Raw genomic sequence first — 20,121 nt, forward strand, 5'->3', positions numbered from 1 at the left:
TACTGCAAAGCCTGCATGATGTTTGGATCAAGGGTTAACTGTTCAACATAATTTCATCAATGTATTCAAGTCTTTGTGCTTGTGTAAGGGCTTCAACTGGACTAACTGATTATTTTGAATGTAAAAGTGGTCATATAATGGTGAAAGCATTGATGTTGTTCCATTTTACAGATATTTAGGAATTATGTTCACCCCCAAACTGGTGTGGACCCAGGCTCAAACATGTTTAGCTGCTCAGAGTTCCAAAGCTGTGTTTGTCATAAATAGATATCAGAAGAAACTTGGTGATATTCCATGCCAAGATTTATTCAAAATTTTTGATAGTATCGTAACTCCTATCCTGTGCTATGGCTCTGAAATCTGGGGTGTTAATCACAGCAAAAGCATTGAGGATATTCAAGTTAAGGTGTGCAAATTAGTTCTTAAAGTGTCAAGAAATACATGTAATGTGATGGTGCTAGGTGAGTGTGGTAGAGCTGCTTTACAGCTTACATATATATGACAAGAGCTGTGAAGTACTGGTGCAGGCTGATACAACTGAGCCCGGAGAGACTAACATATATCAGTGTTACAAGATGCTAGCTGTTCTGGATGATTCAGGTCGCACAACCTGGACCACCTGGGCCCGGAGAGACTACCATATATCAGTGTTACAAGATGCTAGCTGTTCTGGATGATTCAGGTTGCAGCACCTTGACCCCTGGACCACCTGGACCACCTGGGCCCGGAGAGACTACCATATATCAGTGTTACAAGATGCTAGCTGTTCTGGATGATTCAGGTCGCACCACCTGGACCACCTGGGCCCGGAGAGACTACCATATATCAGTGTTACAAGATGCTAGCTGTTCTGGATGATTCAGGTCGCAGCACCTGGACCACCTGGACCACCTGGGCCCGGAGAGACTACCATATATCAGTGTTACAAGATGCTAGCTGTTCTGGATGATTCAGGTCGCACCACCTGGACCACCTGGGCCCAGAGAGACTACCATATATCAGTGTTACAAGATGCTAGCTGTTCTGGATGATTCAGGTCGCACCACCTGGACCACCTGGGCCCGGAGAGACTACCATATATCAGTGTTACAAGATGCTAGCTGTTCTGGATGATTCAGGTCGCAGCACCTGGACCACCTGGGCCCGGAGAGACTACCATATATCAGTGTTACAAGATGCTAGCTGTTCTGGATGATTCAGGTCGCACCACCTGGACCACCTGGGCCCGGAGAGACTACCATATATCAGTGTTACAAGATGCTAGCTGTTCTGGATGATTCAGGTCGCAGCACCTGGACCACCTGGGCCCGGAGAGACTACCATATATCAGTGTTACAAGATGCTAGCTGTTCTGGATGATTCAGGTCGCACCACCTGGACCACCTGGGCCCAGAGAGACTACCATATATCAGTGTTACAAGATGCTAGCTGTTCTGGATGATTCAGGTCGCACCACCTGGACCACCTGGGCCCGGAGAGACTACCATATATCAGTGTTACAAGATGCTAGCTGTTCTGGATGATTCAGGTCGCACCACCTGGACCACCTGGACCACCTGGACCACCTGGGCCCGGAGAGACTACCATATATCAGTGTTACAAGATGCTAGCTGTTCTGGATGATTCAGGTCGCAGCACCTGGACCACCTGGGCCCGGAGAGACTACCATATATCAGTGTTACAAGATGCTAGCTGTTCTGGATGATTCAGGTCGCACCACCTGGACCACCTGGGCCAGGAGAGACTACCATATATCAGTGTTACAAGATGCTAGCTGTTCTGGATGATTCAGGTCGCACCACCTGGACCACCTGGGCCCGGAGAGACTACCATATATCAGTGTTACAAGATGCTAGCTGTTCTGGATGATTCAGGTCGCACCACCTGGACCACCTGGACCACCTGGGCCCGGAGAGACTACCATATATCAGTGTTACAAGATGCTAGCTGTTCTGGATGATTCAGGTCGCACCACCTGGACCACCTGGGCCCGGAGAGACTACCATATATCAGTGTTACAAGATGCTAGCTGTTCTGGATGATTCAGGTCGCAGCACCTGGACCACCTGGACCACCTGGGCCCGGAGAGACTACCATATATCAGTGTTACAAGATGCTAGCTGTTCTGGATGATTCAGGTCGCACCACCTGGACCACCTGGGCCCAGAGAGACTACCATATATCAGTGTTACAAGATGCTAGCTGTTCTGGATGATTCAGGTCGCACCACCTGGACCACCTGGGCCCGGAGAGACTACCATATATCAGTGTTACAAGATGCTAGCTGTTCTGGATGATTCAGGTCGCAGCACCTGGACCACCTGGGCCCGGAGAGACTACCATATATCAGTGTTACAAGATGCTAGCTGTTCTGGATGATTCAGGTCGCACCACCTGGACCACCTGGGCCCGGAGAGACTACCATATATCAGTGTTACAAGATGCTAGCTGTTCTGGATGATTCAGGTCGCAGCACCTGGACCACCTGGGCCCGGAGAGACTACCATATATCAGTGTTACAAGATGCTAGCTGTTCTGGATGATTCAGGTCGCACCACCTGGACCACCTGGACCACCTGGACCACCTGGGCCCGGAGAGACTACCATATATCAGTGTTACAAGATGCTAGCTGTTCTGGATGATTCAGGTCGCAGCACCTGGACCACCTGGGCCCGGAGAGACTACCATATATCAGTGTTACAAGATGCTAGCTGTTCTGGATGATTCAGGTCGCACCACCTGGACCACCTGGGCCAGGAGAGACTACCATATATCAGTGTTACAAGATGCTAGCTGTTCTGGATGATTCAGGTCGCACCACCTGGACCACCTGGGCCCGGAGAGACTACCATATATCAGTGTTACAAGATGCTAGCTGTTCTGGATGATTCAGGTCGCAGCACCTGGACCACCTGGGCCCGGAGAGACTACCATATATCAGTGTTACAAGATGCTAGCTGTTCTGGATGATTCAGGTCGCACCACCTGGACCACCTGGGCCCGGAGAGACTACCATATATCAGTGTTACAAGATGCTAGCTGTTCTGGATGATTCAGGTCGCACCACCTGGACCACCTGGGCCCTGAGAGACTACCATATATCAGTGTTACAAGATGCTAGCTGTTCTGGATGATTCAGGTCGCATCACCTGGACCACCTGGGCCAGGAGAGACTACCATATATCAGTGTTACAAGATGCTAGCTGTTCTGGATGATTCAGGTCGCACCACCTGGACCACCTGGGCCCGTAGAGACTACCATATATCAGTGTTACAAGATGCTAGCTGTTCTGGATGATTCAGGTCGCAGCACCTGGACCACCTGGGCCCGGAGAGACTACCATATATCAGTGTTACAAGATGCTAGCTGTTCTGGATGATTCAGGTCGCACCACCTGGACCACCTGGGCCCTGAGAGACTACCATATATCAGTGTTACAAGATGCTAGCTGTTCTGGATGATTCAGGTCGCAGCACCTGGACCACCTGGGCCCGGAGAGACTACCATATATCAGTGTTACAAGATGCTAGCTGTTCTGGATGATTCCGGTCGCACCACCTGGACCACCTGGGCCCGGAGAGACTACCATATATCAGTGTTACAAGATGCTAGCTGTTCTGGATGATTCAGGTCGCACCACCTGGACCACCTGGGCCCGGAGAGACTACCATATATCAGTGCTACAAGATGCTAGCTGTTCTGGATGATTCAGGTCACACCACCTGGACCACCTGGGCCCGGAGAGACTACCATATATCAGTGTTACAAGATGCTAGCTGTTCTGGATGATTCAGGTCGCACCACCTGGACCACCTGGGCCCTGAGAGACTACCATATATCAGTGTTACAAGATGCTAGCTGTTCTGGATGATTCAGGTCGCAGCACCTGGACCACCTGGGCCCGGAGAGACTACCATATATCAGTGTTACAAGATGCTAGCTGTTCTGGATGATTCAGGTCGCACCACCTGGACCACCTGGGCCCGGAGAGACTACCATATATCAGTGTTACAAGATGCTAGCTGTTCTGGATGATTCAGGTCGCACCACCTGGACCACCTGGGCCCGAAGAGACTACCATATATCAGTGTTACAAGATGCTAGCTGTTCTGGATGATTCAGGTCGCACCACCTGGACCACCTGGGCCCTGAGAGACTACCATATATCAGTGTTACAAGATGCTAGCTGTTCTGGATGATTCAGGTCGCAGCACCTGGACCACCTGGGCCCGTAGAGACTACCATATATCAGTGTTACAAGATGCTAGCTGTTCTGGATGATTCAGGTCGCAGCACCTGGACCACCTGGGCCCGGAGAGACTACCATATATCAGTGTTACAAGATGCTAGCTGTTCTGGATGATTCAGGTCGCACCACCTGGACCACCTGGACCACCTGGGCCCGGAAAGACTACCATATATCAGTGTTACAAGATGCTAGCTGTTCTGGATGATTCAGGTCGCACCACCTGGACCACCTGGGCCCGGAGAGACTACCATATATCAGTGTTACAAGATGCTAGCTGTTCTGGATGATTCAGGTCGCACCACCTGGACCACCTGGGCCCGGAGAGACTACCATATATCAGTGTTACAAGATGCTAGCTGTTCTGGATGATTCAGGTCGCACCAGGTGGGCCACACACTTTAAAAATATTTTTATTCCGATTTGGTTTTGAATATGCATGGATAGCACAAGAATTTGGGATAAAATTGTTTTTATTTCCATGTTTAAACAGAGACTATTTGACAACTTGCAGCAAACCTGGAGTGTAAATGTGAACAGTTTATCTGACTCTTATTCCTATAAACATTTTAAATCGCTACTAAATGTTGAATATTACTTAAATTCACCACTTCCATCTCACTTAAAAAGGATTTTAAGTAACTTTCCAATAGCAGTAAATATTGGAAGATACCATGCCTAACCATCTGAAGAAAGACTTATCATTAATTTGTGAATCCTACAGCCCCGGTAATGCACTTTTAGATAAATATATTACCTCAAACCTTCAGCATAACTTTATCTCTATTATTTCCTCAGATGCATAAGATACCTAATATAAAATATCTATTTTTCTTAACCAAAGCTCATCAATTAAGGGTAAATAGTAAATAATCCACTGCGAATTTATAAGAAAAAAAAAATGTAAATAATGTAAATTTTCCCAGTTTGTAAATATGTCATTTTGCGCAGGCTTTATGTATTCCTGCATATGTATGTATTTTGGGTCAGTGGCTTCTATTGAATAAATTGTCTGTGTGTCTGTCTGTCTGTCTGTCTGCCATACATTCAATGCAAAAAATAGCCTGCCGTAAATGATGAAAACTGATTTTTCACTATGATGTCAAAAGGCGACAGAGAGGTTACGCACGAAAAAAGAAAAGGGGGCATAACTCAGCTATGCTTAGCTCCAGTTTATTTAAACACAGGTCACTTGGTGAGAATTAGCTGTGGGTAAGGACAGTATATTTTCGTGGTATTTTGTTCACGAGTAACCAAACTATTCCAACACAAATATCGATATTGAAACTGTATACTCAGGGTCCCTTATATTACCGAAAGAAATGATGAAACTTACATAATAAAAAAAGAAGTAATAGCGAAATGAATGGCCCTATCTAAGCTGTTAATTAGTCCTTAGATCACAACATTCTTCTGACCGTGCAAGTGTAAATGTTGCACCATTATTAATGGAGTGAGTGAGTGGGTTTGGTTTTACGCACCTTTAAGCAATATTCCAGCAATATCACGATGGGGGACACGTTAAATGGGCTTCACACATTGTAACCATGTCGGGAATCGAACCCGGGTCTTCGGTGTGACGAGCGAACGCTTTACCACTAACCGCCCATTGTTAATGAAGCACTAGCCTTGTGATCAAATGTAATGAAATACTTAAAACATCACACCCTTCTATTTGATGTATGGCTGGTTTTATGTCTTTGACAACGTCGGAGAAAGACGACACTGGTATTTTGATTAATATATATATACCTCCCCTAATTACTTTCTGCAATTCTTGGAGAAATAAAGTAAACAGTTTAATATCCTGTGATAACAATATTTAGAAAAAGATGAACATTTTGATAATATAATGCAAAACGAGAGGAATAATTCGTAAATCGTTTGTGACAACGCACATCTGCGAATCGTTAGATATCACCATTATTTTTATCAAACGACCTAAAAAAACTATTCCAAGACCAAGACAATTCTCCTGGAAATGTGTGCATATATTTTAACGAAAAATATTATCCATTTGGTTAAAGTAATATATTCAGTTTTAAAATAAAATGAAACGGCTGTTCATGGAAATTGTTTATATGAACACTCCCCCAAAATACGTACATGTTGCAGTTACATTTACATTTCACCTTGTAACACTTCTCCAAAGGAAAGAAATTTGGTATACGACACTATAAACTTAGCAATTTCTTATGTAAACAATGTTCAAACAAACACGAGATCATCAAAGGTACATTCATACATGTTGTGGCCTATATTTACGTATGATATTATATTGAACACTGGCGAATATCCAAAGTTAAATTAATTGTGTGGAAATATGTATTAGAGATAGGCAAAATCTACATCACACTTGAAACTGTAAACAACAGGATACAATGATCGTGTGTGCTTTCATTCAAGGGCCTTCACCTTCAGAAATTACCAAATATGTACAACAATGTTGACTTATGACATCACTACCGGTGACTGACTTTTACAAAATGACGTGTTCCCTGTCAACAGTACGCGGGATTGTACGAGGTGACTTTCGTTGATTCACGGATCGTATATACATAAATGTGACATGTAAGTAATCAGAAACATTCTGACAATCTGTTTACTGTTATTTGTTGTTATATTTTCATTGAAACCAACGGAAATAGTCAGAAATTCCGATAAATACCGTTGTCGTTGTGCGTGATATTACGTCAGTCATGGCTTCACACAGAACGGTAGCTTGGACAATTTGTTGGAAAATATCAAAGCATAGCAATATATCTATTTTTAATTTCCTAATTCTTCCTATAATTCTCTTCCCATGCAAATTCTGAACGAATAGACGAATGGATAGCTAAAAAAGGGGAAAATGCTACACTGTTAAATATGTATTTAGCTTTGTTTACATTTCAAACAAGTGCAGTTTTTCGAGCACAGCTTTGTTTTCACACGTAACTTATTTTGCTTTATTTGATCTCGGCACTTTGTATTGGTGACAGAGACCATGTGTCATTTGATTCTAAAATGTATGAGGAATTCAAGGATGTATGTATCACAGCTGAGTTTGAAATACGCGTAATGTTACAGGTGTCTCATTACCGGTAGGCTACATGTGAAACGTGATTTTGTAAACACTATCTAATATGGCGGAAAGTTCACAGTATACAAAACTGTGACGTGTATCTGCGTGTCTGATGTATTTTGAATTTTATTCGACTTCAAAGTGAGGTTTGAAGAGGAGGGACATATATATCCCTCTGGCATCCTGCCCCTGGGTAAAAAACAACAAATAACCCAAACCCTATCTATAGCTCTGAATTCATCTGGGAAATCTGGTCAGTCGTAAAACGAGAGTGTAAAGAAGGTGTGACGCGCTGGGAAGTAGCTTGATTGAAATGGTGATATGGGAGAGAGAAAATAAATATCTCGCCAATCAGAAATTTTTCTTTTTAAATTTCAGCAGCAATAATATGCAACACATCTCCACTTGTTAATCTATATCGCCCACATGAGGCCTGTGCTGTACTTGCATACATCGCGAAGTCAGCAATGTGCCGCTCTGTGAATTACCGATATCGTAGTTAGCAGAGAAAACAGCCGGCAGCTTTAGTGTTGAGACCTAAGCCGGAATGCCGTGACGTCATCGACAGTGTGACGTCACTGTCATTGTACATTTGGCGCCAGGTCAGCTGGGCGAACCTCGCCTCGGTCTGACGTCACCGAGTGCAGCGAGATGTAAACAAACAGGGGTTTTTTTTTGTGTGTTTTTCACGATTAATTACAAACTTATGGCGTAAAACTAACACAGAAACATATGACGACATGCATGAACATATCACGAGGTGCGGTGCTTACATACCAATCACACATCATCTCTATTTACACTCAGTTAACAATTTTCTTACCTGATCATGCGAAGTTCCAAACACAACAAATGACAAAATGTCTGACAAAGTTTTTACAAGTTTTATTCATCTCTCAAAACAACAAACAGTTTCACGTAAATAAAGACAGATGTACACACGACGACGTGAACGGCACACCACGTCACTGTCAGGTCTCCCCCACCGTCTACACAAACACGACACTGACGTCACTGAGCGCCGCGGGACACGAGGAGATCCACCACTCGCGTATGTCCCTTGAGTCTCGCCACGTCCGCCGCCGTCAGCCCCAAGTTGTTCCTGGCGTCGATGTCCACCACGTGCAGAGACAGCACAAACTTCACCGTCTCCATGTCTCCTCCAGCACAGGCGAAGTGAAGGATGTTGTCACCGACCCCGCTCACCAGTGACACATCGGCCCCTTCACCCACCAGGAGCTCCACCACGTCTCTGTGTCCCCCGCCTGCTGCCCACATCACCGGTGTCCTGCTCCACCACCACCTACAGTTGACGTCCACGCCCCGAGACAGGATCCGCTTCACCTCCTCCAGGTTCCCGGCCTCGCTGGCGACATAGAGGTCCCCGCAGTCTGCTGGTGATGGAGTCGCTGTAACACAAAGTAAACTCTGTACACTTCCAGACATCTTCGTCATACATCTACATGGTTCACACCTCAACGTGGTGACACGTGACACGGTACGTCATCAACCACTTCCAACATGGCTGACAACACAAGGATCAAGGGGAAGGACGACAGCTGGTTCATGTAATCAAGGATTATGTGGTCAATGTTTAGAATCTTTCTGTCACATCCAGTTGTTGTAACATTATTCTGTGTGTGGCTGGCGAGTGTCAACGTTTGATGAACTGAGCTTTATGAGATGATACTGTCAATACAGTTGTTTGGAAATATTACATAGATCTTATAAGACATGACATTGGAGTATGTCAGCCTGTTTGTTTGTTGTTTTACGCCGCACTCAGCAGGAGTCCAGCAATAAGATGGCGGAGTCTGGTACAGACAGACAGTCCAGTGGTTGACAACATGAGCACCGATCGACACAACTGGGATACGATGACATGCAAGACGCAAGTCAAAACCCCCACGGGTCTGTCTATACCCCAGCTTGTTAATTGTTGGAGGGATTAAAGTGTGGGCTTTCTACCTGCTGGGTTCTCCCACCTACCCTGTGTAGCAGGCTTTTTAGTGGTCGTCACTGCTGTCCTCGCGGTCTGGCTCGGGTCACTCGAGGCTGAAACACAGAACATGCTGTTCAGAAAACAATACAAACCACATAAGCATTATACATACAAGATATTCTACAAAGTTTAGGTTTTTAAAATTTTGACTGATGAATACAATTTCAAAACCATTCATCTTAGAAGAGGTATTATTATAAGGTAGTCTAGCGACTAATAAATCACTCAAACGCCTATCATAAATATACAACACAAAAATTGAGATTGCTGTTCATCTGAGCCGCGCGTCTGTACAGGCTTGTTGGATTGAGCCTTATGGTGGTACTGGCAATACAATTGACTTGTTTCAAATTATTAGAATAATAAGAGACTACATTTATCAATTTGTTATTGTAGAGACTGTTCATATGAAGGTTTTTGGAGTGAACTTTCAGGCTTATATTTGTTACATGTTGATGTGACCTCATCTCGTACAAAGTTGGACAGTGACAGTATCTACCACCTGCTGGGTTCTCCCACCTACCATGGGTCGTCACTGTCGTCATCTGTGCAGCCCTTTCTCCGTGGCTCCGGTCGCTCGAGGCTGAAACACAAAATATGCTGTTCAGTTGGGTTTTACAGGTTCTTAGCAATATTCCAGCAATATCTGGGCGGGGAACACTAGACATGGGCTATGCACATTGTACCCATGTGGGGGAATCAACCCCAGTTTTTCCGCGCGAAGGGCGAATGCTTTAACCACTAGGCTACCCACCACCCAAAACCCCCATATATGCTGTTCAGAAAACTATATATTGCAGGTAAACATTATAACTACTGGCCTCAGAGAAGCTTTTGCCTTTCAACAAATGTGTGACTTTCAAATTTATTCTCTGATGAACTTAACCTTTAATACATTTGTTGCAGTAGAGGCTTATTCATATATCATAGCATGGTGACTGACAAATTTTGGAAATCACTTATATTTATTAGATTTAGATTGCTTTTATCACTTCTGAGATATATCTCTTCTCATGGTTGAAGTTGCAGGAACTGAATAGATTGTTATTTTGTTGTCATAATAATATAATCATACAACATACAACAAAAATGAACATTACTACATCAGCGATAGAAATTGGCACTCGTCCTATATTCCCTGCCAAACATCCCAACAGGCCCCCTAGTTCAGATATCATAACGACTAAGCTAGTAGACATATGTCATTCTTTAGGGTTTTATATGTTATCATTATGAGGACTAAGGACTAAACATGTTAGTTTATATTGCTGTACACAGAATACACAGAATATGTGCAATTATTAATTTCGAACTTTACAACATGGTATTACATCAGCTACCTACCCTTAATTCCCAATTATGGAATGATTAGTATTTTAGTCTGACTTCGTTAGTGTGGGTGGAATCGTTATGACAATGAAATGGTCCCCGCAAGTTGGTGCGTTGTTGCATAATATCTGCAATTGAGTATCAACACTGTGAATAGCAAACCTACTTCGCTCATACAGGTCAAATACTGAACATTGTTTTCTAATTTTCATTGCCTGCTATGTTATTACTACTGTATATTTAAATTATACTCAGGTATTTGTTGCGAGTGAGAATCAATGCACATCGTTATATATATTTTGACCAGGATATGACGCCCACCAGTGTAATTCTGGAGGAAAATATATTTCTCGTGCATTTCAACGTCTGTGGACAATGGGCATTTAACACAATTGTTACATCGACAACTGTCTTGATGGTTTCTCTGGGTCCATATTGCCTTTGCCAATTGATGATAACAGGCTACTAAATGTAGAGTGCTGCGACCTATCGTAAATTATTTGTTGTTCCAAGTGACTTTGCTTGATGTTTTAGTCCCCACCCTCCCCAATACAAACACTCTCTTAACTAGACTCTGAAACTGGTGCACTTTACGTCGCTTGGTGTCTCGGGCTACACAGTATTACAAACGTCGATATACGACATGCTACAGATTAATATTTCAGTGAGGACATTTTCTTGATGATATACAATCAGTGTAAAAGAGCAACAGGTCTACTTGACTACGCGCGTGTGCAACACAGTGGTAATTCAGTGTCAGGAAAACTATTTGCAACACTGTCATAATTCAGCATTCCGAGCGATGGCGGCAGTACATCCATCACAGATCAGGTTACTATCTGAGGCAGAAACTGTAGCCGGCACTACAAGATGTTTGATACGGTGTTTGGTTGTGTAAAGAAGGGAATAAACATGTGGCTCTATAAAGTGATAAGAAAGTGATTGAAATGCCGATTGCCCGTGTGACATGCGCCAAATTGTTTTCGCATTTAACGTCCGTTCTAACTTAACCATAACATAATGAGAATCATGCACATTTTCTCTTATATATTCTACATTTCCTTGCAATTCTTCAAAAGCAATGCAAAAATACATTTGTTAATGATAATATTTTCCGGATTCGAAGAACAAAGCTGCAGGCCTTGAGTGTAAAAATAATATGGCTGACACATTTGGCCGTTCTGTGATGCAGAACAACGTTTTAAAAATATGAGCGCAAAAACACATCCGACACTTGACTGAACAGATTTAGGATCATCTGATATAGTCTTCAGTCCCAGTTGTAAATAATTGTTATTAGTTCAGAGATGAAACTTACAAGCATATATTATGTAATAGACTGATTAAAATAGAACAAGCTTTTCAGTTGAAACGAAGTATGAATGTTTACATCCAGACGTTTGTTATCCCCGGTGACAGGCTAAACAAACGTCTGGGTGTAAACATTGTGTGAAGCAAGCACCTGATTCCTTCAAAATGTATTCTGTTGTACATCAATCTTAAAATATTTACAATGTTTGTTTCATTTAATTTCCTAACAAAACTCTGAAGTACAAGCGGAAAACTTACCCACTGTTTACGTCCTAACACGAGTGACACGTCCCACTGCCAGTCAAGAAACGCAAGAAACGCCTTGACTGGCGAAGGGGCGAACTATGACGTCAGTGTGACGTGTCTGGTTAAGAGCATGGCATAGTTTGGCGCTCGGCTGCTTGTGCCGATCACTCTAAGATAATACAGTGTGGAGTGATACTAGAAGTCTTACTACAGTCTCACCTTATTTCGTCTCAGATTGCATGTTGAGGTAAAAAAATAAGCCTACTTCATTGGTTAAAGAAATCTACCTCATCACCGTCCGTAAAATATGTCTTTATTTTTATTCTAAGATGCTTCCCTAAAAGATCAAAGGCACCGACAATACTTTATCCTGCGACAAAGCATTGTTTCCGCGTGAAGATCCGGAGTAGAATAAGGTCTCGAGCAACCCATGCTTGGCGTAAGAGGCGACTATGTTTGTCGTAAGAAGCGAGGTCGGATGGTCAGGCTCGGTTACTTGGTTGATGCATGTCATCGATCCCAATTGCGTGGATCGATGTTCATGATATTAATCACTGGATTGTCTGGTCCAGACTCGATTATTTACAGACTGCCGTCATTTAGCTGGAATATTGCTGAGTGCGGCGTTAAACAACAAACAAACCAAACAAACCATGCGACAACAGTCACAAAATTGTTCGATTCGGGCGTTGGTGCTCTAAGAAATTAAGTAGGCTATGTCTTCAGCATGGATCGATGCTCATGACATCAATCACTGTAACGACTCGATCTATTGACTGTAACGACTCGATCTATTGACTGTAACGACTCGATTGACTGTAACGACTCGATCTATTGACTGTAACGACTCGATCTATTGACTGTAACGACTCGATCTATTGACTGTAACGACTCGATCTATTGACTGCAAGCCTACTCTTCTCACTTTACCATATTTTTAAACTGGTCGAGCCCGACTTGCCTGGCCCTCGCCCTGCATGAAACATCATTCTGGTTTGTTAAGAACCATCAGACCATGAACTCGTGTTTGTGTTTTGATCGGAAAATTACCAAGAACTACTGACCAGTTCCTCAACCTTATCACAAGCAAACATAGCATCGAAGCTATCGCGACGGTAGCCACCATTTTGAATGTTGTATTTGTAAAACATGTCGGCCGCTGACATAGTGATGAAGTGTTGCCTTGTCGCTGTTGCATTTCGTATTGCTTATTTCAAAATCTTTACTGAACATGAAATTTGATTGTAGATGAATGCGCCCAGGTATTTAACTCAGTCACAACAATAACACATGTGCATACTTAAGTCCGTAAAGAAGGAGCTAAATCTGTGGGTTAAAGAGTCGTTGGTTATCTGATACACTAGTAATTTATCGATAAAGGATCGTCAAAAAGAATATCCTGAATGACTATTATTTCGCGCCGCTTTTAACAGTATTTCGGTTATACCACGGTGTGTCAGCTTGATGTGGGAGGAAAATCGGAATTATGGTATGGTGCTGGGAATCGAACCTACGATTATTGATTTCTGGCACGCCTAGGGGACGCAACTCTGCATGGCGAATTGTGCCGCCTAAAACTGGGTCAACCGTGTCTGTATGTCCCTTTGTATAAATAAGATAAATATATTTACGGGAGTAAATGTTACTCATCTGCATTCTCCTAAAAGTGTCAATCTTATTCTGCTTTGTGTCTTGGTAGGTAAGCCAGCTATACAGGTGTGAACATGCGTGACGGAACGGTCGCTTTACCTGCTATATACCAATTATCAGAATACGTATCTATATCTACAGAGCGTTAGAAACCCTGGACAATGCGGTTCTGACAATTCAATCAGGAAGACGAGTTATTTCAAAATGTTTCAGTACACCGGTGGCCCGGTCGTCTATAGGGCGCGATTGTGGGTTCAAATCCCGGTTCGTCCAGATTATGTTTCTAGGTTTGTCAGCACCATACCCGTGCTTGTGGGTTTCACCGAAGTGGTAAACGTCTGAGACCTGCATCACTTCGGGCTTTCCTCCCACATTAAGCTGACACGTCGTGATATAACTGGAATAATGTTTAAAGCGGCGTTTAAACCAACTCACCCAACACATGTGCGGCGGAAGGATTTTTGCTGATCAATTTCCGTCTATGACTTGTCACAGATTCTTGTTACTTCGCGTGTCCCGCTGTGATATTGCTGGAATAATGCTAAAAGCATACTCACTCACTCACTCACTCCGCGTGTCATACAAAGACACCTTTCACAGATATATCAGGCACCTTTATCACACTAAGGACGTATAAATAATCAATTGATAATATTTTTATTTATGCTTCAAAATAATTTTCTACTTTAATGTTTCGACAAGGGGGGTTCCACCGCCACTGACCCCTCTGTGCTGTCTGTGTAAGAAAATACGGATCTGCAGACAGCGTTCGGCTTCGACCGAAATAAAGAACTGCGCTACGTGGAACGCGTTTCATTCGACAACTTCCCTACAAATATAAAATTTACTGACATCTACCCCTATGTCTGTTTACCAGAGTTAAATTAATTATTCGTTCTCGGGCGCTTTTAAACCTGAATGTCTTTGGTGATAAATGTCACCGTTTAGCAAAATGTTTTTATTAATGGTAAACCAAATCAACGCCATATGAAAATGGCAGACAACATTCCATGCAACTGGGCCTAATGTATTTAGCACGAAAACAAAAGTATTGTGTCTATATCATAAGTCTCCACGGGTTAACTGCCATTTCAAGGATCCACCTCTCAATGTATACTATAGATCACGCTTTTACTTTGTGTTTTTCCACATTTACACGAACGAACGATCGAGCCGATCGAGGTAAGGCCAACTAGGCCAAGTGATGAAACTATACTCGTGACTGAAAATATATAAATTGTCAATGAGTGAGTGAGTGAGTATGGTTTTACGCCGCTTTTAGCAATATTCCAGCAATATCACGGCGGGGGGCACCAGAAATGGGCTTCACACATTGTAACCATGTCGGGAATCGAACCCGGGTCGTCGGTGTGACGAGCGAACGGTTTAACCACTAGGCTACCCGACCGCCTCCTCAATGCAAGAGAATAACAAATCTAGATTATCCGCCGAAACAGATTCCATTTTGGATAGAGGGCAAATAGCGGTAAAGATTATGTGAATGACCACTGAAAATCAGTGATGACACCAGGTGTTCGTGAAAAGGATGAGCATGTCCTGACCTACGGGTAGCGCCCGCACTGAATTGTGGCATATGCTCTTACTGCAATAACATTTTCTCCCTTGAACAGTTTGTTTTTTCAACTATATGTAATAGTTTTCTGAAAAATCTATGGGATGTGTGGGTAATTGAAATAATGCCTTTAGGGTAATTGAGTAGAAAGTACATGCATTTCTATTTCTTTAAACAATTGCCAATAACATGTCACATTTGGTAATTTTTCGACTTTTGTAAGCTGTTCAACCCCGAATGCAAGACATTTGTAAGAAAGTTTACCGCAATAATGAGCGTGAGACAGTGAGATCATCGTCCCGTAGAAACATTTTGACATGCATGTATAAATTTTCCCTTGGAAATAGTTTGAGTTAATAGTAATAGGACATGCCTTAATCCTTTAATAGGGCGCGCCTTCACGAAAAGGACAGATTGTGAATGAATGAAAAATGAAGCAAAACGATTCGGTTTGGTACGTCGTGTGCCATTGTTACAGGCGGACATACAGTATAGTTTATTAACGATATGTAAAGCATGTGCATGGCAAGTCAGTTATGCGAAAGATGTAAACAATTTCAGTTAATAGTGAGTCACTGATTGAGAGAATTCAATCTAAGGCCGCGTATAAGCCATGTAACGAGGAGAGGAGTTTGTCAACCTCTGAGTGCCCCTAGCCTTAACTGCCAGTCTTTCCGCCTCACATGCACGAAGTCAATCACATTCCTGTAAATTATTAGGTAACCCGCAATATTCGTTTTGCTCTATCCCTTGGCGTTGAACGTGTCATGACATGATGCGCACGCAAATCGAGTGGGTGAAGAGTGAGATGCTCAAGATGATTGATACTAGATGTAAGTATAGTTGTCAGTGATACGATTCAGTGAGGAGATTTGAGTTATTAATGTAACTTAACATCACTTTTAGAACTAAACAAAAGATGGAGAGACGTATTTTATTTCGCGAATAATATGTGCCGGTATGTGTCCAACTTAATCTCTGATATTTCTTAGCGGGGTACTTGTGAAGCATATGACAAGGGAAGTAGATATTTATTAATAACTAGAGCACCACCTAGGTGGTGCTCTGACGTCATCAAGGTCACGTGACTGTCAGTGTCTCATTAATATGCAGAATAACTCATTAATATGCAAATGTATGGCTGATGTCACAGGTCAATTAGGTTAATAAAGGGTCAACTGACCAGATGCAATCATGCAATAAATGACTTGACCATTCGTTAACCGTAGAACACGGGATAGTAATGAATGTCCCTATATGGACATGATATTACGACTGGGGGTTGGGTTGGGTCTTGACTCACGCGGAATGGAATGTCATTGTGAGACCATTTTGGCGCAAGAACATGTGGTGAACATTTGAACCTTTTGCGTTGAAGACTTTTCTCTGTGCACATTTGGTGGCGGGCTATGTGTGGTAATATTAAAAAGCCCAGGAACAAGTTTACATAGAAAGATCTCCCGATATTCAATTACGTTAATTAAGGGTCAACTGATTGGATGCAATCATGCACTTGACCATTCGTTAAATGTAGAACAACATGTGTCTAAAAACAAGATGGCCGACGTTGCCATGAACGCTCACGGGTGTCACGTGTCCTCGGTTTGAATCTCGCGCCTGACCTACAAGTTAGTTCTATGGGGCCCCCGTTCCACAAAGCGATATGAGACTAAGTTGATCCGCAAGTGCATTAACTCATTTATAGTCAAATATAATCATGACGTCACAGGTCAGAAAGGGTAATGAGAGGTCTGTTGTTCCAATGCACGAATGCAGTGTGTTAATGAGTCCTTCATTAAGTGAGAACAAAGCATAGTAATGAGTGTCCCTATATGGAAGTGGTTACTACAAGGTTCAAATGTGATTCACGGGGAAAGGAATGTCATTGTTAGACATATTCCATTGATGCATGGATTTCGGTAGTAATGACTGTCACATATGGCAAAGAGGGGTGTGAGTTGAATTTCCATAGAAACCACATGTCCAGTTCTTAACTCTTCTCGTGTTACCCATTATAAGTTCCTTTTAACAAACAGTTGCCATGACAACTATAAAAAAAAATAAGGGTTAACAGTCTTGACTCCTAGCTAGAGGTTAGCTCGGAGAAATATAGAGTCGGTATCGCGAAACCCGTGTGTTGAAGACTGTAATGTATGCCAGTCTGGTATATGACGTTTTAATACTGTAAAATTCTATTCTTTTTTCTCAAAGATGTTTGAGTTCAAAATGTCGGTTCAGTTTCCTATTTCAATGGAAAAAATACTCGTTTAACCCATACCCAGAATCATTTTCATGAGAAAAAATAGAGTGAAATAACGTAGTTTAGTAGATAACTTCTAAGTAATAAGATTACTTGAGCATTCATTAACAAAGAACAATGGATAATAATGAATATCCTTATATGGAAACTTAGGTCACCAATCCCTCATTAATATGCAAGATAACTCATTAATATGTAAATGTATAAGTGATGTATCAGGTGAATTAGATGAATACAGGGTCAACTGACCAGATGCAATTTACTTACATTAACAAAGAACAATGGATAGTAATGAATATCCTCATATGGAAACTTGACATCGCACGCGAAATGGAATGTTATCGCGACTGCATTTTGGCGCCTTTTTGCCCCCCTCTCTACATGCTCATTCGGGGGGCTGCGTCTGCTGAGATTATCAGCCCAGGAATAAGAGTGTGATTTATGTCAATATGTGTTATAAAACTCAACGGTAGTGTTGAGTGACTCACATTTTCACTCTAACCTTGCTGACAGTATTGAAGACGGAATGAATGAGGAGAATGGAGGTCACGTGCTACTGTGTCAGAGTCGTCTTAGGTGAGCAATAAGTTTAATCTAAATATTTTTACAAATTATTTACTGATATGTAATTAGTTACATTGAAATCTTTTTTCTTTCTTTCTCATCTGTCTACCTCTAATGCATATTTGTGTAAAGTATTTTTGTAATGTTACGTATGCATTTGTACACCATGCTTTTGATAAAATAATTCATATTATTTAACAGTTAAACTTAAAACAGATTCTTATTTTACCAATCCATTTGTAGAGTTTAATACCCAACAGAAATTAGATATAATTCTTTTCTTTTTTTGTTGTTGTTGATAAAACATCACTCGTTAAACATTTTACAAAGCAAGAAATAGAACACTCATAGTGATTTTATGAAAATTTACTTTTTATGAAATGTAACAAAGTGATTTCTGATACAGACTATACTTTGGTGTGCGAGCGGCGCACAACTTTTGGGTACATGCTATGGCATTGCGATTCCTGGCTGTAGATGTTATAGTCTGTTTCTGCATGATGTATGATGTGTATGAAAAAAAAACTTGATTGAGTTTATTATGTTATCATGAGTCCAACGAATTCTCATTTAGGAAAAAAAAAGTACATGTTCAAATTCAATGTTCCCTTTGTTCAAGGGTGTGTGCACCACAAATGGCGTCCCATTGAAGAACCATCATAATTAAGAGACATAGTGATGTAGTTACCTTTACCTATGTGCTCTTTAATATAGTCAGACATGATCGATCAATGTATTCTTATATTGTCTTTTTTTTATCTCTTTTTACAAAACAGTTACGATTAATCTTAAGGTTTTAAAAAGGTGATCTTAGCATAGTGTTAGTTAACCATTGTCATGATACATTTCTATGACTCGAGATAAAGTTAGAATATTCTGAATTTAGCATGATTAGTTTTTTAAAACCTTAAGATTAATCGTTTGGTGTATTGTGTCCTCTGTCAGTGGTCAGGAAGATAACCCGATGATCAATTCAACGCAAGCTTCACCAAGTACATATTCGCTGGGGAGTCACGTGATCACCTTCTTTACAGCGCTCAATGGGCATAGTAATATTTCCATATTTAGTTAGTGTACTATGTACACAGTTGTCGACGCATCTAACAGTAGATCACATTGCTTATATTGTTACAAGTGAGGTTTATTTTACAACACTCTGAATGAGTTCGTATATGCTATACACATAACACCTTGTTTTGTCCGTGTTCTATGAGGCACCATTCCACATCTCAGGCTACGTTGATCCATAAGTGCAATAACTCATTCATTGTGAAATATAATCATGACGTCACAGGTCAGAAAGAGTAATGAGAGGTCTGTTGTTCCAATGCAAGAAGGAAATGTGTTAATGAGTCCTTCATTAAGTGAGAACAAAGCATAGTAATGAGTGTCCCTATATGGAAGTGGCTACTACGAGGTTCAAATGTGATTCACGGGGAAAGGAATGTCATTGTTAGACATATTCCATTGATGCATGTATTTCGTGTAGTTATGACTGTCACATGTGGCAAAGAGGGGTGTGAGTTGAATTTCCATAGAAACCAAATGTCCAGTTCTTAACTCTTCTAGTGTTACCTCTTATAAGTTCCTTTTAACATTCAGTTGTCATGACAACTAAATAAAAAAATAAGGGTTAACAGTCTTGACTCTAAGAGGTCAGCTCTGAGAAATATAGAGTCGGTATCGCGAAACCCGTGTGTTGAAGACTGCAAAGTATGCCAGTCTGGTCTGAGACGTTTTAATACTGTAAAATTACATTCTTTTTCTAAAAGATGTTTGGAGTTCAAAATGTCGACTCAGTTTCCTTTTTTCAATGGAAAAATACTCGTTTAACCCATACCCAGAATCATTTTTATGAGAAAAAATAGAGTGAA

The 20,121-nt window shown here is 41.8% G+C and overlaps 1 pseudogene; it reads right to left on the reverse strand.

The window, feature by feature from the left end:
• Window positions 1-20,121, reverse strand: part of LOC139477234 (serine/threonine-protein phosphatase 6 regulatory ankyrin repeat subunit B-like) — a 214,874-nt pseudogene that overhangs the window by 180,630 nt on the left and 14,123 nt on the right.

The sequence above is a fragment of the Haliotis cracherodii genome, unplaced genomic scaffold (assembly GCF_022045235.1).
Source record: "Haliotis cracherodii isolate W230 unplaced genomic scaffold, xgHalCrac1.p SCAF_32, whole genome shotgun sequence".
NCBI lineage: Eukaryota > Metazoa > Mollusca > Gastropoda > Lepetellida > Haliotidae > Haliotis > Haliotis cracherodii.